Raw genomic sequence first — 26494 nt, forward strand, 5'->3', positions numbered from 1 at the left:
GTTTTTCAAAGATACTCATAAGTGTTTCAATCAATTAATAGACTAAGATTGTAAAAGAAATCAAAACACAATTTTAACACATGAAATTGGTTTTCAAAGATATCATAAGTGTTTTCAATCAATTAATAGCGAAAAGAACAAGTTGCAAACATTTAGTTAAGTAATACGCTTGTTTTCAATAGTTAAGATACTTTTAAACTATTATAATATAGAACATTCACTTTGTTATAGTTTCCTAGGTTATAAAACCATAGATTGTAAATGAAAGAAGTATTAAACATATCAAAACACAATTTTAACACATTAAATTGTTTTTCAAAGATATCATAAGTGTTTCAATCATTTAATAGACTTTAGATTGTAAAAGAAGTATTGCACATATCAAAATACAATTTGAACACATGAACTGGTTTTTCGAAGGTATCATAAGTGTTTGAATCAATTAATAGACCTTAGATTGTAAAAGATATATTAAATATGTGAAAACACAATTTTAAACACATGAAATTGTTTTTCAAACATATTCATAAGTATTTCAATCAAAATAGACTAAGATTGTAAAACAAATCAAAACACAATTTTAACACATGAAATTTGTTTTCAAAGATATCATAAGTTTTTTCAATCAATTAATAGACTAAGATTGTAAAAAATATATTAAACATATCAAAACACAATTTTAAACACAAGAAATTGTTTTTCAAAGATATTCGTTAGAGTTTCAATCAATTAATAGACTAAGATTGTAAAAGAAATCAAAACACAATTTTAACACATGAAATTGGTTTTCAAAGATATCATAAGTGTTTTCAATCAATTAATAGACCTTAGATTGTAAAAAATATATTAAACATATGAAAACACAATTTTAAACACATGAAATTGTTTTTCAAATGTATCATAAGTGTTTGAATCAATTAATAGACCTTAGATTGTAAAAAATATATTAAACATATGAAAACACAATTTTAAACACATGAAATTGTTTTTCAAAGATATTCATAAGTGTTTCAATCAATTAATAGACTAAGATTGTAAAAGAAATAAAAACACAATTTTAACACATGAAATTGGTTTTCAAAGATATCATAAGTGTTTTCAATCAATTAATAGCGAAAAGAACAAGTAGCAAACATTTCGTAAAATAATACGCTTGTTTTCAATAGTTAAGATACTTTTAAACTATTGTTATACAGAACATTCACTTTCTTATAGTTTCCAAGGTTATAAAACCTTAGATTGTAAATGAAAGATGTATTGAACATATGAAAAAAAATTTTAACACCTGAAATTGTTTTTCAAAGATATCATAAGGGTTTCAATCAATTAATAGACCTTAGATTGTAAAAGACGTATTGAACATATCAAACAACAATTTGAACATATGAAATGGTTTTTCAAAGGTATCATAAGTGTTTGAATCAATTAATAGACCTTAAATTGTAAAAAATATATTAAACATATGAAAACACAATTTTAAACACAAGAAATTAGTTTTCAAAGATATTCGTAAGAGTTTCAATCAATTAATAGACTAAGATTGTAAAAGAAATCAAAACACAATTTTAACACATGAAATTGGTTTTCAAAGATATCATAAGTGTTTTCAATCAAGTAATAGCGAAAAGAACAAGTTGCAAACATTTCGTAAAATAATACGCTTGTTTTCAATAGTTAAGATACTTTTAAACTATTGTTATACAGAACATTCACTTTCTTATAGTTTCCAAGGTTATAAAACCTTAGATTGTAAATGAAAGATGTATTGAACATATGAAAACAAAATTTTAACACCTGAAATTGTTTTTCAAAGATATCATAAGTGTTTCAATCAATTAATAGACCTTAGATTGTAAAAGACGTATTGAACATATCAAACTACAATTTGAACACATGAAATGGTTTTTCAAAGGTATCATAAGTGTTTGAATCATTGAATAGACCTTAGATTGTAAAACATATATTAAACATATGAAAACACAATTTTAAACACATGAAATTGTTTTTCAAAGATATCATAAGTGTTTTCAATCAATTAATAGACCTTAGATTGTAAAAGAAGTATTGAGAATATCAAACTACAATTTGAACACATGAAATGGTTTTTCAAAGGTATCATAAGGGTTTCAATCAATTAATAGACTATGATTGTAAAAGAAATATTAAACATATCAAAACACAATTTTACACACATGAAATGGGTTTTCAAAGATATCATAAGTGTTTTCAATCAATTAATAGCGAAAAGAACAAGTTGCAAACATTTAGTTAAGTAATACGCTTGTTTTCAATAGTTAAGACACTTTTAAACTATTATTATACAGAACATTCACTTTCTTATAGTTTCAAGGTTATAAAACCTTAGATTGTAAATGAAAGAAGTATTAAACATATCACAACACAATTTTAACACATGAAATTGTTTTTCAAAGATATCATAAGTGTTTCAATCAATTAATAGACCTTAGATTGTAAAAGAAGTATTGAACATATCAAAATATAATTTGAACACATGAAATGGTTTTTCAAAGGTATCATAAGTGTTTGAATCAATTAGTAGACCTTAAATTGTAAAAAATATATTAAAAATATCAAAACACAATTTTAAACACAAGAAATTGTTTTTCAAAGATATTCGTTAGAGTTTCAATCAATTAATAGACTAAGATTGTAAACGAAATCAAAACACAATTTTAACACATGAAATTGGTTTCCAAAGATATCATAAGTGTTTTCAATCAATTAATAGCGAAAAGAACAAGTTGCAAACATTTAGTTAAGTAATACGCTTGTTTTCAATAGTTAAGACACTTTTAAACTATTATTATACAGAACATTCACTTTCTTATAGTTTCAAGGTTATAAAACCTTAGATTGTAAATGAAAGAAGTATTAAACATATCACAACAAAATTTTAACACATGAAATTGTTTTTCAAAGATATCATAAGTGTTTCAATCAATTAATAGACCTTAGATTGTAAAAGAAGTATTGAACATATCAAAATATAATTTGAACACATGAAATGGTTTTTCAAAGGTATCATAAGTGTTTGAATCAATTAGTAGACCTTAAATTGTAAAAAATATATTAAAAATATCAAAACACAATTTTAAACACAAGAAATTGTTTTTCAAAGATATTCGTTAGAGTTTCAATCAATTAATAGACTAAGATTGTAAAAGAAATCAAAACACAATTTTAACACATGAAATTGGTTTTCAAATATATCATAAGTGTTTTCAATCAATTAATAGCGAAAAGAACAAGTTGCAAACATTTAGTTAAGTAATACGCTTCTTTTCAATAGTTAAGACACTTTTAAACTATTATTATACAGAACATTCACTTTCTTATAGTTTCAAGGTTATAAAACCTTAGATTGTAAATGAAAGAAGTATTAAACATATCACAACACAATTTTAACACATGAAATTGTTTTTCAAAGATATCATAAGTGTTTCAATCAATTAATAGACTTTAGATTGTAAAAGAAGTATTGAACATATCAAAATAAAATTTGAATACATGAAATGGTTTTTCAAAGGTATCATAAGTGTTTGAATCAATTAATAGACCTTAGATTGTAAAAAATATATTAAACATATGAAAACACAATTTTAAACACATGAAATTGTTTTTCAAAGATATTCTTAAGTATTTCAATCAATTAATAGACTAAGATTGTAAAAGAAATCAAAACACAATTTTAACACATGAAATTGGTTTTCAAAGATATCATAAGTGTTTTCAATCAATTAATAGACCTTAGATTGTAAAAGAAGTATTGAACATACCAAACTACAATTTGAACACATGAAATGGTTTTTCAAAGGTATCTTAAGTGTTTAAATCAATTAATAGACCTTAGATTGTAAAAAATATATTAAACATATGAAAACACAATTTTAAACACATGAAATTGTTTTTCAAAGATATTCATAAGTGTTTCAATCAATTAATAGACTAAGATTGTAAAAGAAATATTAAACATATCAAAACACAATTTTAAACACATGAAATTGGTTTTCAAAGATATCATAAGTGTTTTCAATCAATTAATAGCGAAAAGTACAAGTTGCAAACATGTCGTAAAATAATACGCTTGTTTTCAATAGTTAAGATACTTTTAAACTATTATTATACAGAACATTCACTTTCTTATAGTTTCCAAGGTTAGAAAACCTTAGATTGTAAATGAATGAAAGAAGTATTAAATATATCAACACACAATTTTAACACATGAAATTGTTTTCCAAAGATATCATAAGTGTTTCAATCAATTAATAGACCTTAGATTGTAAAAGAAGTATTGAACATATCAAAATACAATTTGAACACATGAAATTGTTTTTCAGAGATATCATAAGTGTTTCAATCAATTAATAGACCTTAGATTCTAAAAGAAGTATTGAACATATCAAAATAAAATTTGAACACATGAAATGGTTTTTCAAAGGTATCATAAGTGTTTGAATCAATTAATAGACCTTAGATTGTAAAAAATATATTAAACATATGAAAACACAATTTTAAACACATGAAATTGTTTTTCAAAGATATCATAAGTGTTTGAATCAATTAATAGACCTTAGATTGTAAAAGAAGTATTGACCATATCAAACTACAATTTGAACACATGAAATGGTTTTTCAAAGGTATCATAAGTGTTTGAATCAAATAATAGACCTTAAATTGTAAAAAATATATTAAACATATGAAAACACAATTTGAAACACAAGAAATTGTTTTTCAAAGATATTCGTAAGAGTTTCAATCAATTAATAGACTAAGATTGTAAAAGAAATCAAAACACAATTTTAACACATGAAATTGGTTTTCAAAGATATCATAAGTGTTTTCAATCAATTAATAGCGAAAAGAACAAGTTGCAAACATTTCGTAAAATAATACGCTTGTTTTCAATAGTTAAGATACTTTTAAACTATTATTATACAGAACATTCACTTTCTTATAGTTTCCAAGGTTAGAAAACCTTAGATTGTAAATGAATGAAAGAAGTATTAAATATATCAACACACAATTTTAACACATGAAATTGTTTTCCAAGGATATCATAAGTGTTTCAATCAATTAATAGACCTTAGATTGTAAAAGAAGTATTGAACATATCAAACTACAATTTGAACACATGAAATGGTTTTTCAAAGGTATCATAAGTGTTTAAATCAATTAATAGACCTTAGATTGTAAAAAATATATTAAACCAATGAAAACACAATTTTAAACACATGAAATTCTTTTTCAAAGATATTCATAAGTGTTTCAATCAATTAATAGACTAAGATTGTAAAAGAAATAAAAACACAATTTTAACACATGAAATTGGTTTTCAAAGATATCATAAGTGTTTTCAATCAATTAATAGCGAAAAGAACAAGTTGCAAACATTTCGTAAAATAATACGCTTGTTTTCAATAGTTAAGATACTTTTAAACTATTGTTATACAGAACATTCACTTTCTTATAGTTTCCAAGGTTATAAAACCTTAGATTGTAAATGAAAGAAGTATTGAACATATGAAAACAAAATTTTAACACCTGAAATTGTTTTTCAAAGATATCATAAGTGTTTCAATCAATTAATAGACCTTAGATTGTAAAAGACGTATTGAACTTATCAAACTACAATTTGAACACATGAAATGGTTTTTCAAAAGTATCATAAGTGTTTGAATCAATTAATAGACCTTAAATTGTAAAAAATATATTAAACATATGAAAACACAATTTTAAACACATAAAATTCTTTTTCAAAGATATTCATAAGTGTTTCAATCAATTAATAGACTAAGATTGTAAAAGAAATCAAAACACAATTTTAACACATGAAATTGGTTTTCAAAGATATCATAAGTGTTTTCAATCAATTAATAGCGAAAAGAACAAGTTGCTAATATTTAGTTAAGTAATACGCTTGTTTCTATAGTTAAGATACTTTTAAACTATTATTATACAGAACATTCACTTTGTTATAGTTTCTTAGGTTATAAAACCTTAGATTGTAAATGAAAGAAGTATTAAACATATCAAAACACAATTTTAACACATGAAATTGTTTTTCAAAGATATCATAAGTGTTTCAATCAATTAATAGACCTTAGATTGTAAAAGAAGTATTCAACATATCAAAATACAATTTGAACACATGAAATGGTTTTTCAAAGGTATCATAAGTGTTTGAATATATTAATAGACCTTAGATTGTAAAAAATATATTAAACATATGAAAACACATGAAATTGTTTTTCAAAGATATTGATAAGTGTTTCAATCAATTAATAGACTAAGATTGTAAAAGAAATCAAAACACAATTTTAACACATGAAATTGGTTTTCAAAGATATCATAAGTGTTTTCAATCTATTAATAGCGAAAAAAACGAGTTGCAAACATTTAGTTAAGTAATACGCTTGTTTCAATAGTTAAGATACTTTTAAACTATTATTATACAGAACATGCACTTTGTTATAGTTTCCTAGGTTATAAAACATTAGATTGTAAATGAAAGAAGTATTATACATATCAAAACACAATTTTAACTCAAGAAATTGTTTCTCAAAGATATCATAAGTGATTCAATCAATTAATAGACCTTAGATTGTAAAAGAAGTATTGAACATATCAAAATACAATTTGAACACATGAAATGGTTTTTCAAAGGTATTATAAGTTTTTAAATCAATTAATAGACCTTAGATTGTAAAAAATATATTAAACATATGAAAACACAATTTTAAACACATGAAATTGTTTTTCAAAGATATTCATAAGTGTTTCAATCAATTAATAGACTAAGATTGTAAAAGAAATCAAAACACAATTTTAACACATGAAATTGGTTTTCAAAGATATCATAAGTGTTTTCAATCAATTAATAGCGAAAAGAACAAGTTGCAAACATTTAGTTAAGTAATACGCTTGTTTTCAATAGTTAAGATACTTTTAAACTATTATTATATCGAACATTCACTCTATTATAGTTTCCAAGGTTATAAAACCTTAGATTGTAAATGAAAGAAGTATTAAACATATCAAAACACAATTTTAACAGATGAAATTGTTTTTCAAAGATATCATAAGTGTTTTCAATCAATTAATAGACCTTAGATTGTAAAAGAAGTATTGAAAATATCAAACTACAATTTGAACACATGAAATGGTTTTTCAAAGGTATCATAAGTGTTTCAATCAATTAATAGACTATGATTGTAAAAGAAATATTAAACATATCAAAACACAATTTTACACACATGAAATTGGTTTTCAAAGATATCATAAGTGTTTTCAATCAATTAATAGCGAAAAGAACAAGTTGCAAACATTTAGTTAAGTAATACGCTTGTTTTCAATAGTTAAGATACTTTTAAACTATTACTATATCGAACATTCACTCTGATATAGTTTCCAAGTTTATAAAACCTTAGATTGTAAATGAAAGAAGTATTAAACATATCAAAACACAATTTTAACACATGAAATTGTTTTTCAAAGATATCATAAGTGTTTCAATCAATTAAAAGACCTTAGATTGTAAGAGAAGTATTGAACATATCAAACTACAATTTGAACACATGAAATGGTTTTTCAAAGGTATCATAAGTGTTTAAATCAATTAATAGACCTTAGATTGTAAAAAATATATTAAACCTAAGAAAACATAATTTTAAACACATGAAATTCTTTTTCAAAGATATTCATAAGTGTTTCAATCAATAAATACACTAAGATTGTAAAAGAAATCAAAACACAATTTTAACACATGAAATTGGTTTTCAAAGATATCATAAGTGTTTTCAATCAATTAATAGCGAGAAGAACAGGTTGCAAACATTTAGTTAAGTAATACGCTTGTTTTCAGTAGTTAAGATACTTTTAAACTATTATTATACCGAACATTCACTCTGATATAGTTTCCAAGGTTATAAAACCTTAGATTGTAAATGAAAGAAGTATTAAACATATCACAACACAATTTTAACACCTGAAATTGTTTTTCAAAGATATCATAAGTGTTTCAATCAATTAATAGACCTTAGATTGTAAAAGACGTATTGAACATATCAAACTACAATTTGAACACATGAAATGGTTTTTCAAAGGTATCATAAGTGTTTAAATCAATTAATAGACCTTAGATTGTAAATGAAAAAAGTATTAAACATATCAAAACACAATTTTAACACATGAAATTGTTTTTCAAAGATATCATAAGTGTTTTCAATCAATTAATAGACCTTAGATTGTAAAAGAAGTATTGAAAATATCAAACTACAATTTGAACACATGAAATGGTTTTTCAAAGGTATCATAAGTGTTTCAATCAATTAATAGACTATGATTGTAAAAGAAATATTAAACATATCAAAACACAATTTTACACACATGAAATTGGTTTTCAAAGATATCATAAGTGTTTTCAATCAATTAATAGCGAAAAGAACAAGTTGCAAACATTTAGTTAAGTAATACGCTTGTTTTCAATAGTTAAGACACTTTTAAACTATTATTATACAGAACATTCACTTGCTTATAGTTTCAAGGTTATAAAACCTTAGATTGTAAATGAAAGAAGTATTAAACATATCACAACACAATTTTAACACATGAAATTGTTTTTCAAAGATATCATAAGTGTTTCAATCAATTAATAGACCTTAGATTGTAAAAGAAGTATTGAACATATCAAAATATAATTTGAACACATGAAATGGTTTTTCAAAGGTATCATAAGTGTTTGAATCAATTAGTAGACCTTAAATTGTAAAAAATATATTAAACATATCAAAACACAATTTTAAACACAAGAAATTGTTTTTCAAAGATATTCGTTAGAGTTTCAATCAATTAATAGACTAAGATTGTAAAAGAAATCAAAACACAATTTTAACACATGAAATTGGTTTTGAAAGATATCATAAGTGTTTTCAATCAATTAATAGCGAAAAGAACAAGTTGCAAACATTTAGTTAAGTAATACGCTTGTTTTCAATAGTTAAGACACTTTTAAACTATTATTATACAGAACATTCACTTTCTTATAGTTTCAAGGGTGCAAGAAGAAAGGGTGCAAGGAGAAAGAACGCAAGTAGGTTATGAAGAGTGAGAAAATGGTGAAGATAGTTCCAGAGTTTGAAGAGTTAAATAAAGCGGTTAGAGCGCCAAACGACGCGAACGGATGCACCGTGCGATTGATACACGTGGCAGAAGGTGAAAGGATGACGCTGGCACCACTGGTTTAAATCAGAAAACGTCGTATCAGCAGAATATCCAGTGGTACGATGCGCCGTCGAAAATGAGCCAGGGGTACAGCAGGAGTCAGAAAATGAAATGACTAGATACCCCACCGACCATGTAAGCAGCGCCACGTGGATCAAGTCGAATGACAGAAGGTCCCATCAGTTGTACAAGGAGCGCCACGTGGATGGCACAGGCAAAGCCTTGGGCTCTTCGCTGTTATCAGGCGTTGACCAAGGCAAGAATTAAAGTCAATGTCGAAGTAAAGGTAACGCCCGAGGCGTTGCCAGGAAAGACGTAAAGGGCGACGACAGACGAGAAGTCGCGGGCGTCGCCAACCCAAATACCGACTGGCGTTACCTCCCCGATACCCACAGATAGGAAAGACTGAGGAGGGAGAAGAAATCAGAGAAAGGCAAAGTTAGTTGCAGGCGTCGCCTCCCCGATACCCACAGGTAGGAAAGACTGTGGAGGGAGACGAGACCGTCAAACGCCAGCGAGTCACTGGCAGGGTGTTCCCCGATACCTATGGGCAGGAAAGACCATGGAGGGAACAAAAACCCCACAGTACTCAGCGTTTTAGACACCCGGGGACGATACGGTGCTGCTTTGGCAGGCCTCTCCTTAGGCGTGGGCGCCGAGTGTTAAAGGATCAAAGAAAGAGCCTTTCGGTATCAGAGTCGTCCCGTGGACGATACGGCGCCACTTAGTGAGCCTCTCCATGGGCGTAAGGGTTGGCGAGCGACCTTACCCCATCATACCAAATCGCCCAACGAAGTGTGAGAAACGGGCAGAATACAGATAAAATAAGTAAAGCGTATGAAGGGAAAATATGAGAACGAGATCGCATAGGCGGAGTCGGATGTGAAAAAGAAATAAGGACAACCATGCGAATGTCCCGAATCAGTAACAAGAGTGTGGATAGTTCAAAGAATTACAAGTTTTTGGCAGATGAAATTAAAAAGCGAAGGTAAAGAATGAAGAGTTAAGCTTGAAGAGGAAGGTGGCGGATGAGGGGCAGCAGTTCAGTCGTTCAGATCCATGGGCACGACCTTCCCGTCGACTACGTGGTGTGTGGGGTCGCAGTTTGAAAGGTTGACGCCGGGATTCTCGCAGGACGCCTGGGACAGGTCTTCTTGGAACCCCTCCTCGAAGGTGCCCGCCATCTCCTGGATAAGGGACTTTTTCTCCTTCTCCAGCTCCTCAATGGCGGCGTCTCCGGAGGCCACCTGCTTCTCCAGAGCCTCTTTCTCCACACGAAGCCGGCTAACCTCGACCTGCAGTTCGTCGTAGTCGACTCGGAGAAGGTCCATAGCTTTGGCCTGCGTGGCCATTTCCTCCTCTATCCGTTCAACCTTGGCAGTTTGTTCACAGCAGCGGTCCTTCAGGTCCTTTTGGGTTTCCGCGTCTGCTTTGACCAATTCCTGAAGACCCGCTACCTGTACTTGGAGAGCAACTTCACGAGCGTAGAAGTCAGCCTGGAGCTCCAAGGCCTCTGCCAATTTCCTCTCAGCCTCTGCCCTGGACTCTTGTGCTTGTTTCAGAGAGGAACAATAAGCCTCGTTCTGGCGTCCCAGGGCCTTCATCTCCTCCTCCAGGGTGGTTGCTTTCGTTTCCAAGGCCTGGAGGGTTTGGGTTTGCAAGACAGCGTTTCTGGCCTGGGAGTGCCATTCAAGAGCCACCGCCAAGAAGGCCCCCAAATAGAAAGGCATACCCTCCCTCCTGTCGGTACCTTCCGGCATAGTCCCGCCACTGAAACCCCTCATCAGATGAATGATTGGAGGGGGGATGGCAATGAAGTCGGGGGCGGCAGCGTCGGGAGCCGGGGAAGCAGTGGTTTCTGGCGGCGGCAGAGGCGGCGCAGATTCATCACCTTCGCCCCTTTCCTCTTGGAGAATCATAGGAGGGAGTGAGGTTGCGCTCGGAGGGTTGTCCATAAAGGGGTTCCCTCCCTGCGACGGCGTCTCTACCAAAAGAGGAACCCGCGCGGATTTTCTCCTCCTGAAGGGTGCCACGCCTTCTGATTCCTCATCATCTGACAGAATCTCCAAAACCCTTTTTCCTTTGTCAAGGGGGGTTGGAGCCGGTGACGAGGCCGCAGCTAGGGGCACAGCGGCGATAGGCGAAGGAGAGTTGGGAGTTGGAAGCACGTCGGAGCCAGGTGGAGACGTCGGAGATGGGCTAGAAGCACCTTCAGCAGTGACTGGAGGCGGCGGTGTCGGAGCCGGCGGGAGAATCGGATTGGCAGCAGGGCTGGAGGAGGCGCCTGCCTTGGCGGCACGAGCCTCCTTCAGTGCTTTCGCCAACATTATTCTTTTGGAAGTACCCATCACCGGTCCTACATCAAGACAGGCCAAACAACAAGGATTAGCACTGGAGTGGTTATGTGGATTCGCAATACAGGAAGAGATGCGAAATGCAAGTAACATTGTGCAGTGAAAAACGGTAATGCAGATAACTATAGCAACTAATGCATCATAAATCGCCAAAAACAGATACCGAAGTATGTAGAAAGCCCATGGGCATTGAATTCGTTCGCGATGAGCTTGGCGGTATCAAAGATTATTCCCAATCCCGCCAAGGCTTTGCATATATCCCGGTCAGGCGGGGCAAGTTCGTCCAGAGCCAAGGGCTTCATAGTTATGGGCTTGTCTGTCCAGTACAGGGGAAAGCCCTCTAGAATAGTAGGATCGCGCTTGGTCGCGCGTACCTTGAAAAATTTCCCCTTCCAGCCTTTGAACGAATTCTGGAAGAGCGTCAGGATGATGCGCCCGGCGATGCCAGAAAAGCTCATCCAGAGACTTTTCCCTTGTTTCTTTACCTCGAAGAAGTGAAGAAAAACGTCCACAGAGGAGGGAACTCCTAGGTAGCCGCAGAGAATTTGGAACCCCCTCACGAAAGCCCAACTGTTGGGATGGAGTTGGGCGGGAGCAGTGTTTATCTCTGTCAATAGCTCTTTTTCGAAGGGAGTTAGGGGCAGACGCAGGCCCACCCTTTTCAACACCATCTGGTAGAGGAAGAAGAAAGCGCATCCCCCAGTATCCCTTGAGTCCGCGCAAACGGGTATCCCAGGTCGCACTCGGCTTACCAGGACTTGGGAGTCATGACTCTTGTGGAAAGCATTGAAATTATAGAGGGCAGGGTCCCCCCTGTGGGCCTCCACGTCCTCAACGGAGTTCAGGAGAGAACATTCGTCCAGAAGTTCGTCGGGGGCCCAGTCATATTCGTCCTTATAATGAGACTTGGGGAGCGGGGGAGGCGCGGTGGTCTTGGTTTTTGCCATCAACACCAATGCTGAAGATCAAAAGAGAAAGAAAGGGTTCAGAGAAAGGGGGTTTGGAGAGAAGAAAAGGGGAAAATGGAAGAACCCTAGGAGCGCCCTACCCGCAAAAGAACGAAGGGAAACAAGAGGAATAACGAAGCATACAAGCAACATCCAGAGAAATGCGGTAATATGGACAGTCCCAGGCAGTTCATACAGTAAAGAGAATCATCAAGGAGGGAAAAACCGTACCTTTGGAGGCAGTAGGAGAGCGCAGGAAGGAGAGAATCGCGATTGCAGAGAAAGGGGTTTTGAAGGCGATGAACAGTGCGGAATTGCAGAGTGAATGAATGTAACAGTAGAGTGAGCGCGGGGTTTGGGGTAACTTAAACGTTACATTTCGTAACCCAAGAGGCGCAAATTGAGGGCCGCAGGATCGAGCCACGCGTCAGAAGGTCGATTGCCCAGGGGAAGCGCAAAGGTCTCTAAAGGAGGGCCACGCGATGGGCCACGTGGCGCGCGATAAAGGGTAGCCCAAAAGGTGTAATCATCCCCATTGCAGGGAATGTTCAATCGGTCATTAAGAATACCCCTGTGGTTCAGATAATGTCGCGTCAGTAATTCGAAAATTTGCTGAGTCAGCAGAGAATGACACGTCATCAAGAAAGCACGTGGATGGCGGGGGCAAGGCTTTAGTCTTTGCGCTGAAGACAAGTCTTCGGCTTAAGACTGGGGGGCTTGTGTACCGTCCCGTATCAGGGTGTTGACTAAGTCAAGGTCAAAGACAACAACTGGAAAGTCAAAGTCAGCTCGAGGTGTCGCCCAGATGTAGAGACGCCAAGAGGAAGCGTCGCCAAGGCAGGACAAGACGTCGCTAAGGCAAGGCGTCGCCTAAGCGAAGGCGTCGCCTAGGTGAAGGCGTCGCCTAGGTGAAGGCGTCGCCCAGGTGAGGGCGTCGCCAGATTAAACGGTGTAAAACCAAGGCAATCACGGTGTGGTTCCCCGATACCCATGGGTAGGAAAGACCATGGAGGGCGCGACGTCGTGGGAAAGCCTCAGGTCCCGATATCTCGGGAAAGTGATAAAGAGAAGGAAAAGGTGGCTCCAAGGCCATAGTAATAGTACCAGTGAAGGGCAGCCTGACTCGCGAAGTACCCCTGCCGCCCCAGAGACGCCTTCGGGACAGATACGACCCAAGAGGAAGGTCACGCCCAGGATAACCGGGTGCGGGGTGTGAGAGGAAGGCAGATACGCTCTCAGAGTAAGTGGCTAGATACTTGGGGGCATGAGTTGGCACCCAAAAAGCCACCCCTAGCGCAGTAGCACTCCCAAGCAGGAGGACCCACACGTAGAAACGTCCCCAGATGGGCAGAAACGCCCTCAGATGGGGTCAAGGCGTCGTGAGGCCCTCCACGTGTATGACAGCAATGCCGGAATAGAAACACCCTCTAGTCAGGTGCCAGGTAATTAAAGATATTCAATACAGTTTCCCTTTTTGGCATTCAGGTACTATTATGGCTCCCAAGCGTTTCAACGTCTTAAATGCGCTACGTTTCATAATTAAGCGCTTTAATGAGCGCGTTACGTTTGAGTTTAAAAGCGCTTTAAGGCGCTTTAAATGCTGGGGGCAGTTTAAATAGCGCTGGGAATGTCGGAAAAAGGGTTGGAACCTTTGGCAAATTTAGGAGAAACTCTCTGGTTGCTTGCCCGTACTTTAGGATTACGTACAAGTGACTGGAGAATATTTTTGCCTGAAGGAGACAACACACACACATATACACAGTTCTTTTACCACCCTTCAGAGTGCCACACGCGGTGCTCAGATACGTGGGTGGACAGTTTTTTGGTGTTTCTTGCTGGCTGACTTGAGCGTCGGAGTGCAAACGGCCGCTAGGGCGCCTCTTCGTCCTCTTTTTTGCAGGAATTTGCAGGCAACTAGTGGGAAGGAGATCTTAGCTGACAATTGAGGCCACGCACGAAGACGTCCAGGTCAACCGGACGGAACAAAAGGTATCATAAGTGTTTAAATCAATTAATAGACCTTAGATTGTAAAACATATATTAAACATATGAAAACACAATTTTAAACACATGAAATTGTTTTTCAAAGATATTCATAAGTGTTTCAATCCAATAATAGACTAAGATTGTAAAAGAAATCAAAATACAATTTTAACACATGAAATTGGTTTTCAAAGATATCATAAGTGTTTTCAATCAATTAATAGCGAAAAGAACAAGTTGCAAACATTTAGTTAAGTAATACGCTTGTTTCAATAGTTAAGATACTTTTAAACTATTATTATACAAAACATTCACTTTGTTATAGTTTCCTAGGTTATAAAACCTTAGATTGTAAATGAAAGAAGTATTAAACATATCAAAACACAATTTTAACACATGAAATTGTTTTTCAAAGATATCATAAGTGTTTCAATCAATTAATAGACCTTAGATTGTAAAAGAAGTATTGAACATATCAAAATACAATTTGAACACATGAAATGGTTTTTCAAAGGTATCATAAGTGTTTGAATATATTAATAGACCTTAGATTGTAAAAAATATATTAAACATATGAAAACACATGAAATTGTTTTTCAAAGATATTGATAAGTGTTTCAATCAATTAATAAACTAAGATTGTAAAAGAAATCAAAACACAATTTTAACACATGAAATTGGTTTTCAAAGATATCATAACAGTTTTCAATCTATTAATAGCGAAAAATACGAGTTGCAAACATTTAGTTAAGTAATACGCTTGTTTCAATAGTTAAGATACTTTTAAACTATTATTATACAGAACATGCACTTTGTTATAGTTTCCTAGGTTATAAAACATTAGATTGTAAATGAAAGAAGTATTATACATATCAAAACACAATTTTAAGTCATGAAATTGTTTCTCAAAGATATCATAAGTGATTCAATCAATTAATAGACCTTAGATTGTAAAACAAGTATTGAACATATCAAAATACAATTTGAACACATGAAATGGTTTTTCAAAGGTATCATAAGTGTTTAAATCAATTAATAGACCTTAGATTGTAAAAAATATATTAAACATATGAAAACACAATTTTAAACACATGAAACTGTTTTTCAAAGATATTCATAAGTGTTTCAATCAATTAATAGACTAAGATTGTAAAAGAAATCAAAACACAATTTTAACACATGAAATTGGTTTTCAAAGATATCATAAGTGTTTTCAATCAATTAATAGCGAAAACAACAAGTTGCAAACATTTAGTTAAGTAATACGCTTGTTTTCAATAGTTAAGATACTTTTAAACTATTATTATATCGAACATTCACTCTGATATAGTTTCCAAGGTTATAAAACCTTCGATTGTAAATGAAAGAAGTATTAAACATATCCAAACACAATTTTAACACATGAAATTGTTTTTCAAAGATATCATAAGTGTTTCAATCAATTAATAGATCTTAGATTGTAAAAGAAGTATTGAACATATCAAACTACAATTTGAAGACATGAAATGGTTTTTCAAAGGTATCATAAGTGTTTAAATCAATTAATAGACCTTAGATTGTAAAAAATATATTAAACCTAAGAAAACATAATTTTAAACACATGAAATTCTTTTTCAAAGATATTCATAAGTGTTTCAATCAATTAATACACTAAGATTGTAAAAGAAATCAAAACACAATTTTAACACATGAAATTGGTTTTCAAAGATATCATAAGTGTTTTCAATCAATTAATAGCGAGAAGAACAGGTTGCAAACATTTAGTTAAGTAATACGCTTGTTTTCAATAGTTAAGATACTTTTAAACTATTATTATACCGAACATTCACTCTGATATAGTTTCCAAGGTTATAAAACCTTAGATTGTAAATGAAAGAAGTATTAAACATATCAAAACACAATTTTAACACATGAAATTGTTTTTCAAAGATATCATAAGTGTTTCAATCAATTAATAGACCTTAGATTGTAAAAGAAGTATTGAACATATCAAACTACAATTTGAACACATGAAATGGTTTTTGAAAGGTATCATAAGTGTTTAAATCAATTAATAGACCTTAGATTGTAAAAAAATATATTAAACATATGAAAACACAATTTTAAACACTTAAAATTCTTTTTCAAAGATATTCATAAGTGTTTCAATCAATTAATAGACTAAGATTGTAAAAGAAATCAGAACACAATTTTAACACATGAAATTGGTTTTCAAAGATATCATAAGTGTTTCAATCAATTAATAGACCTTAGATTTTAAAAGAAGTATTGAACATATCAAAATACAATTTGAACACATGAAATGGTTTTTCAAAGGTATCATAAGTGTTTGAATCAATTAATAGACCTTAGATTGTGAAAAATATATTAAACATATGAAAACACATGAAATTGTTTTTCAAAGATATTCATACGTGTTTCAATCAATTAATAGACTAAGATTGTAAAAGAAATCAAAACACAATTTAAACACATGAAATTGGTTTTCAAAGATATCATAAGTGTTTTCAATCTATTAATAGCGAAAAAAACGAGTTGCAAACATTTAGTTAAGTAATACGCTTGTTTCAATAGTTGAGATACTTTTAAACTATTATTATACAGAACATGCACTTTGTTATAGTTTCCTAGGTTATAAAACATTAGATTTTAAATGAAAGAAGTATTATACATATCAAAACACAATTTTAACTCATGAAATTGTTTTTCAAAGATATCATAAGTGATTCAATCAATTAATAGACCTTAGATTGTAAAAGAAGTATTGAACATATCAAAATACAATTTGAACACATGAAATGGTTTTTCAAAGGTATCATAAGTGTTTAAATCAATTAATAGACCTTCGATTGTAAAAAATATATTAAACATATGAAAACACAATTTTAAACACATGAAACAGTTTTTCAAAGATATTCATAAGTGTTTCAATCAATTAATAGACTAAGATTGTAAAAGAAATGAAAACACAATTTTAACACATGAAATTGGTTTTCAAAGATATCATAAGTGTTTTCAATCAATTAATAGCGAAAACAACAAGTTGCAAACATTTAGTTAAGTAATACGCTTGTTTTCAATAGTTAAGATACTTTTAAACTATTATTATATCGAACATTCACTATGATATAGTTTCCAAGGTTATAAAACCTTCGATTGTAAATGAAAGAAGTATTAAACATATCCAAACACAATTTTAACACATGAAATTGTTTTTCAAAGATATCATAAGTGTTTCAATCAATTAATAGACCTTAGATTGTAAAAGAAGTATTGAACATATCAAACTACAATTTGAACACATGAAATGGTTTTTCAAAGGTATCATAAGTGTTTAAATCAATTAATAGACCTGAGATTGTAAAAAATATATTAAACCTAAGAAAACATAATTTTAAACATATGAAATTCTTTTTCAAAGATATTCATAAGTGTTTCAATCAATTAATACACTAAGATTGTAAAAGAAATCAAAACACAATTTTAACACATGAAATTGGTTTTCAAAGATATCATAAGTGTTTTCAATCAATTAATAGCGAAAAGAACAAGTTGCAAATATTTATTTAAGTAATACGCTTGTTTCAATAGTGAAGATACTTTTAAACTATTATTATACAAAACATTCATTTTGTTATAGCTTCCTAGGTTATAAAATCTTAGATTGTAAATGAAAGAAGTATTAAACATATAAAAACACAATTTTAACACATGAAATTGTTTTTCAAAGATATCATAAGTGTTTCAATCAATTAATAGACCTTAGATTTTAAAAGATGTATTGAACATATCAAAATACAATTTGAACACATGAAATGGTTTTTCAAAGGTATCATAAGTGTTTGAATCAATTAATAGACCTTAGATTGTGAAAAATATATTAAACATATGAAAACACATGAAATTGTTTTTCAAAGATATTCACACGTGTTTCAATCAATTAATAGACTAAGATTGTAAAAGAAATCAAAACACAATTTTAACACATGAAATTGGTTTTCAAAGATATCATAAGTGTTTTCAATCAATTAATAGCGAAAACAACAAGTTGCAAACATTTAGTTAGGTAATACCCTTGTTTTCAATAGTTAAGATACTTTTAAACTATTATTATATCGAACATTCACTCTGATATAGTTTCCAAGGTTATAAAACCTTAGATTGTAAATGAAAGAAGTATTAAACATATCAAAACACAATTTTAACACATGAAATTGTTTTTCAAAGATATCATAAGTGTTTCAATCAATTAATAGACCTTAGATTTTAAAAGATGTATTGAACATATCAAAATACAATTTGAACACATGAAATGGTTTTTCAAAGGTATCATAAGTGTTTGAATCAATTAATAGACCTTAGATTGTGAAAAATATATTAAACATATGAAAACACATGAAATTGTTTTTCAAAGATATTCATACGTGTTTCAATCAATTAATAGACTAAGATTGTAAAAGAAATCAAAACACAATTTTAACACATGAAATTGGTTTTCAAAGATATCATAAGTGTTTTCAATCAATTAATAGCGAAAACAACAAGTTGCAAACATTTAGTTAGGTAATACCCTTGTTTTCAATAGTTAAGATACTTTTAAACTATTATTATATCGAACATTCACTCTGATATAGTTTCCAAGGTTATAAAACCTTAGATTGTAAATGAAAGAAGTATTCAACATATCAAAACACAATTTTAACACATGAAATTGTTTTTCAAAGATATCATAAGTGTTTCAATCAATTAATAGACCTTAGATTGTAAAAGAAGTATTGAACAAATCAAACTACAATTTGAACACATGAAATGGTTTTTCAAAGGTATCATAAGTGTTTAAATCAATTAATAGACCTTAGATTGTAAAAAATATATTAACCCTAAGAAAACATAATTTTAAACACATGAAATTCTTTTTCAAAGATATTCATAAGTGTTTCAATCAATTAATAGACTAAGATTGTAAAAGAAATCAAAACACAATTTTAACACATGAAATTGGTTTTCAAAGATATCATAAGTGTTTTCAATCAATTAATAGCGAAAAGAACAAGTTGCAAATATTTATTTAAGTAATACGTTTGTTTCAATAGTTAAGATACTTTTAAACTATCATGATACAGAACATTCACTTTGTTATAGTTTCCCAGGTTATAAAATCTTAGATTGTAAATGAAAGAAGTATTAAACATATCAAAACACAATTTTAACACATGAAATTGTTTTTCAAAGATATGATAAGTGTTTCAATCAATTAATACACCTTAGATTTTAAAAGAAGTATTGAACATATCAAAATACAATTTGAACACATGAAATGGTTTTTCAAAGGTATCATAAGTGTTTGAATCAATAAATAGACCTTAGATTGTGAAAAATATATTAAACATATGAAAACACATGAAATTGTTTTTCTAAGATATTCATTAGTGTTTCAATCAATTAATAGACTAAGATTGTAAAAGAAATCGAAACACAATTTTAACACATGAAATTGGTTTCAAAGATATCATAAGTGTTTTCAATCTATTAATAGCGAAAAAAACGAGTTGCAAACATTTTGTTAAGTAATACGCTTGTTTCAATAGTTAACATACTTTTAAACTATTATTCTACAGAACATGCACTTTGTTATAGTTTCCTAGGTTATAAAACCTAAGATTGTAAATGAAAGAAGTATTAAACATATCAAAACACAATTTTAACACATGAAATTGTTTTTCAAAGATATCATAAGAGTTTCAATCAATTAATAGACCTTAGATTGTAAAAGAAGTATTGAACATATCAAAATACAATTTGAACACATGAATTGGTTTTTCAAAGGTATCATAAGTGTTTGAATCAATTAATAGACCTTAGATTGTAAAAATATATTAAACATATGCAAACACATGAAATTGTTTTTCAAAGATATTGATAAGTGTTTCAATCAATTAATAGACTAAGATTGTAAAAGAAATCAAAACACAATTTTAACACATGAAATTGGTTTTCAAAGATATCATAAGTGTTTTCAATCTATTAATAGCGAAAAAAACGAGTTGCAAACATTTTGTTAAGTAGTACGCTTGTTTCAATAGTTAGGATACTTTTAAACTATTATTTTACAGAACATCCACTATGTTATAGTTTCCTAGGTTATAAAACCTAAGATTGTAAATGAAAGAAGTATTAAACATATCAAAACACAATTTGAACACATGAAATTGTTTTTCAAAGATATCATAAGAGTTTCAATTAATTAATAGACCTTAGATTGTAAAAGAAGTATTGAACATATCAAACTACAATTTGAACACATGAAATGGTTTTTCAAAGGTATCAAAAGTGTTTAGATCAATTAATAGACCTTAGATTGTAAAAAATATATTAAACCTAAGAAAACATAATTTTAAACACATGAAATTCTTTTTCAAAGATATTCATACGTGTTTCAATCTATTAATACACTAAGATTGTAAAAGAAATCAAAACAAAATTTTAACACATGAAATTGGTTTTCAAAGATATCTTAAGTGTTTTCAATCAATTAATAGCGAGAAGAACAAGTTGCAAACATTTAATTAAGTAATACGCTTGTTTTCAATAGTTAAGATACTTTTAAACTATTATTATACTGAACATTCACTCTGATATAGTTTCCAAAGTTATAAAACCTTAGATTGTAAATGAAAGAAGTATTAAACATATCAAAAAAAAAATTTAACACATGAAATTGTTTTTCAAAGATATCATAAGTGTTTCAATCAATTAATACACCTTAGATTGTAAAAGAAGTATTGAACATATCAAACTACAATTTGAGCACATGAAATGGTTTTTCAAAGGTATCATAAGTGTTTAAATCAATTAATAGACCTTAGATTGTAAAAAATATATTAAACATATGAAAACACAATTTTAAACACATAAAATTCTTTTTCAAAGATATTCATAAGTGTTTCAATCAATTAATAGACTAAGATTGTAAAAGAAATCAAAACACAATTTTAACACATGAAATTGGTTTTCAAAGATATCATAAGTGTTTTCAATCAATTAATAGCGAAAAGAACAAGTTGCAAATATTTATTTAAGTAATACGCTTGTTTCAATAGTTAAGATACTTTTAAACTATTATTATACAGAACATTCACTTTGTTATAGCTTCCTGGGTTATAAAATCTTAGATTGTAAATGAAAGAAGTATTAAACATATCAAAACACAATTTTAAGACATGAAATTGTTTTTCAAAGATATCATAAGTGTTTCAATCAATTAATACACCTTAGATTTTAAAAGAAGTATTGAATATATCAAAATACAATTTGAACACATGAAATGGTTTTTCAAAGGTATCATAAGTGTTTGAATCAATAAATAGACCTTAGATTGTGAAAAATATATTAAACATATGAAAACACATGAAATTGTTTTTCTAAGATATTCATTAGTGTTTCAATCAATTAATAGACTAAGATTGTAAAAGAAATCGAAACACAATTTTAACACATGAAATTGGTTTCAAAGATATCATAAGTGTTTTCAATCTATTAATAGCGAAAAAAACGAGTTGCAAACATTTTGTTAAGTAATACGCTTGTTTCAATAGTTAACATACTTTTAAACTATTATTCTACAGAACATGCACTTTGTTATAGTTTCCTAGGTTATAAAACCTAAGATTGTAAATGAAAGAAGTATTAAACATATCAAAACACAATTTTAACACATGAAATTGTTTTTCAAAGATATCATAAGAGTTTCAATCAATTAATAGACCTTAGATTGTAAAAGAAGTATTGAACATATCAAAATACAATTTGAACACATGAATTGGTTTTTCAAAGGTATCATAAGTGTTTGAATCAATTAATAGACCTTAGATTGTAAAAATATATTAAACATATGCAAACACATGAAATTGTTTTTCAAAGATATTGATAAGTGTTTCAATCAATTAATAGACTAAGATTGTAAAAGAAATCAAAACACAATTTTAACACATGAAATTGGTTTTCAAAGATATCATAAGTGTTTTGAATCTATTAATAGCGAAAAAAACGAGTTGCAAACATTTTGTTAAGTAATACGCTTGTTTCAATAGTTAGGATACTTTTAAACTATTATTTTACAGAACATCCACTATGTTATAGTTTCCTAGGTTATAAAACCTAAGATTGTAAATGAAAGAAGTATTAAACATATCAAAACACAATTTGAACACATGAAATTGTTTTTCAAAGATATCATAAGAGTTTCAATTAATTAATAGACCTTAGATTGTAAAAGAAGTATTGAACATATCAAACTACAATTTGAACACATGAAATGGTTTTTCAAAGGTATCAAAAGTGTTTAGATCAATTAATAGACCTTAGATTGTAAAAAATATATTAAACCTAAGAAAACATAATTTTAAACACATGAAATTCTTTTTCAAAGATATTCATACGTGTTTCAATCTATTAATACACTAAGATTGTAAAAGAAATCAAAACAAAATTTTAACACATGAAATTGGTTTTCAAAGATATCTTAAGTGTTTTCAATCAATTAATAGCGAGAAGAACAAGTTGCAAACATTTAATTAAGTAATACGCTTGTTTTCAATAGTTAAGATACTTTTAAACTATTATTATACCGAACATTCACTCTGATATAGTTTCCAAAGTTATAAAACCTTAGATTGTAAATGAAAGAAGTATTAAACATATCAAAAAAAAATTTTAACACATGAAATTGTTTTTCAAAGATATCATAAGTGTTTCAATCAATTAATACACCTTAGATTGTAAAAGAAGTATTGAACATATCAAACTACAATTTGAGCACATGAAATGGTTTTTCAAAGGTATCATAAGTGTTTAAATCAATTAATAGACCTTAGATTGTAAAAAATATATTAAACATATGAAAACACAATTTTAAACACATAAAATTCTTTTTCAAAGATATTCATAAGTGTTTCAATCAATTAATAGACTAAGATTGTAAAAGAAATCAAAACACAATTTTAACACATGAAATTGGTTTTCAAAGATATCATAAGTGTTTTCAATCAATTAATAGCGAAAAGAACAAGTTGCAAATATTTATTTAAGTAATACGCTTGTTTCAATAGTTAAGATACTTTTAAACTATTATTATACAGAACATTCACTTTGTTATAGCTTCCTGGGTTATAAAATCTTAGATTGTAAATGAAAGAAGTATTAAACATATCAAAACACAATTTGAACACATGAAATTGTTTTTCAAAGATATCATAAGTGTCTCAATCAATTAATAGACCTTAGATTGTAAAAGAAGTATTGAACATATCAAACTACAATTTGAACACATGAAATTGGTTTTCAAAGATATCATAATTGTTTTCAATGTATTAATAGCGGAAAAAACGAGTTGCAAACATTTTGTTAAGTAATACGCTTGTTTCAATAGTTAAGATACTTTTAAACTATTATTATACAGAACATTCACTTTGTTATAGTTTCCTAGGTTATAAAACCTTAGATTGTAAATGAAAGAAGTATTAAACATATGAAAACACAATTTGAACACATTAAATTATTTTTCAAAGATATCAGAATTGTTTCAATCAATTAATGGACCTTAGATTGTAAAAGAAGTATTGAACATATCAAAATACAATTTCAACACATGAAATGGTTTTTCAAAGGTATCATAAGTGTTTGAATCAATTAATAGACCTTAGATTGTAAAAAATATATTAAACATATGAAAACACAATTTTAAACACATGAAATTGTTTTTCAAAGATATTCATAAGTGCTTCAATCAATTAAAAGACTAAGATTGTAAAAGAAATATTGAACATATCAAAACACTATTTTAACACATGAAATTGGTTTTCAAGGATATCATAAGTATTTTCAATCTATTAATAGCGAAAAAAACGAGTTGCAAACATTTAGTTAAGTACTACGCTTGTTTCAATAGTTAAGATACTTTTAAACTATTATTATACAAAACATGCACTTTGTTATAGTTTCCTAGGTTATAAAACCTTAGATTGTAAATGAAAGAAGTATTAAACATATCAAAACACAATTTTAACTCATGAAATTGTTTCTCAAAGATATAATAAGTGATTCAATCAATTAATAGACCTTAGATTGTTAAAGAAGTATTGAACATATCAAAATACAATTTGAACACATGAAATGGTTTTTCAAAGGTATCATAAGTGTTTGAATCAATTAATAGGCCTTAGATTGTAAAAAATATATTAAACATATGAAAACACAATTTTAAACACATGAAATTGTTTTTCAAAGATACTTATAAGTGTTTCAATCAATTAATAGACTAAGATTGTAAAAGAAATCAAAATACAATTTTAACACATGAAATTGGTTTTCAAAGATATCATAAGTGTTTTCAATCAATTAATAGCGAGAAGAACAAGTTGCAAACATTTAGTTAAGTAATACGCTTGTTTTCAATAGTTAAGATACTTTTAAACTATTATTATACAGAACATTCACTCTGATATATTTTCCAAGGTTATAAAACCTTAGATTGTAAATGAAAGAAGTATTAAACATATCAAAACACAATTTTAACACATGAATTTGTTTTTCAAAGATATCATAAGTGTTTCAATCAATTAATAGACCTTAGATTGTAAAAGAAGTATTGAACATATCAAACTACAATTTGAACACATGAAATGGTTTTTCAAAGGTATCATATGTGTTTAAATCAATTAATAGACCTTAGATTGTAAAAAATATATTAAACATATGAAAACACAATTTTAAACACATAAAATTCTTTTTCAAAGATATTCATAAGTGTTTCAATCAATTAATAGACTAAGATTGTAAAAGAAATCAAAACACAATTTTAACACATGAAATTGTTTTTCAAAGATATCATAAGTGTTTTCAATCAATTAATAGCGAAAAGAACAAGTTGCAAATATTTAGTTAAGTAATACGCTTGTTTCAATAGTTAAGATACTTATAAACTATTATTATACAGAACATTCACTTTGTTATACTTTCCTAGGTTATAAAACCTTAGATTGTAAATGAAAGAAGTATTAAACATATCAAAACACAATTTTAACACATGAAATTGTTTTTCAAATATATCATAAGTGTTTTCAATCAATTAATAGCGAGAAGAACAAGTTGCAAACATTTAGTTAAGTAATACACTTGTTTTCAATATTTAAGATACTTTTAAACTATTATTATACCGAACATTCACTCTGATATAGTTTCCAAGGTTATAAAACCTTAGATTGTAAATGAAAGAAGTATTAAACATATCAAAACACAATTTTAACACATGAAATTGTTTTTCAAAGATATCATAAGTGTTTCAATCAATTAATACACCTTAGATTGTAAAAGAAGTATTGAACATATCAAACTACAATTTGAACACATGAAATGGTTTTTCAAAGGTATCATAAGTGTTTAAATCAATTAATAGACCTTAGATTGTAAAAAATATATTAAACCTATGAAAACACAATTTTAAACACATGAAATTGTTTTTCAAAGATATTCATAAGTGTTTCAATCAATTAATAGACTAAGATTGTAAAAGAAATCAAAACACAATTTTAACACATGAAATTGGTTTTCAAAGATATCATAAGTGTTTTCAATCTATTAATAGCGAAAAAAACGAGTTGCAAACATTTTGTTAAGTAATACGCTTGATTCAATAGTTAAGATACTTTTAAAGTATTATTATACAGAACATGCACTTTGTTATAGTTATCTAGGTTATAAAACCTAAGATTGTAAATGAAAGAAGTATTAAACATATCAAAACACAATTTTAACACATGAAATTGTTTTTCAAATATATCATAAGTGTTTTCAATCAATTAATAGCGAAAAGAACAAGTTGCAAATATTTAGTTAAGTAATACGCTTGTTTCAATAGTTAAGATACTTATAAACTATTATTATACAGAACATTCACTTTGTTATAGTTTCCTA

The sequence above is a fragment of the Phaseolus vulgaris genome, chromosome 7 (assembly GCF_051622355.1).
Source record: "Phaseolus vulgaris cultivar YP4 chromosome 7, ASM5162235v1, whole genome shotgun sequence".
NCBI classification, from domain to species: Eukaryota; Viridiplantae; Streptophyta; class Magnoliopsida; order Fabales; family Fabaceae; genus Phaseolus; species Phaseolus vulgaris.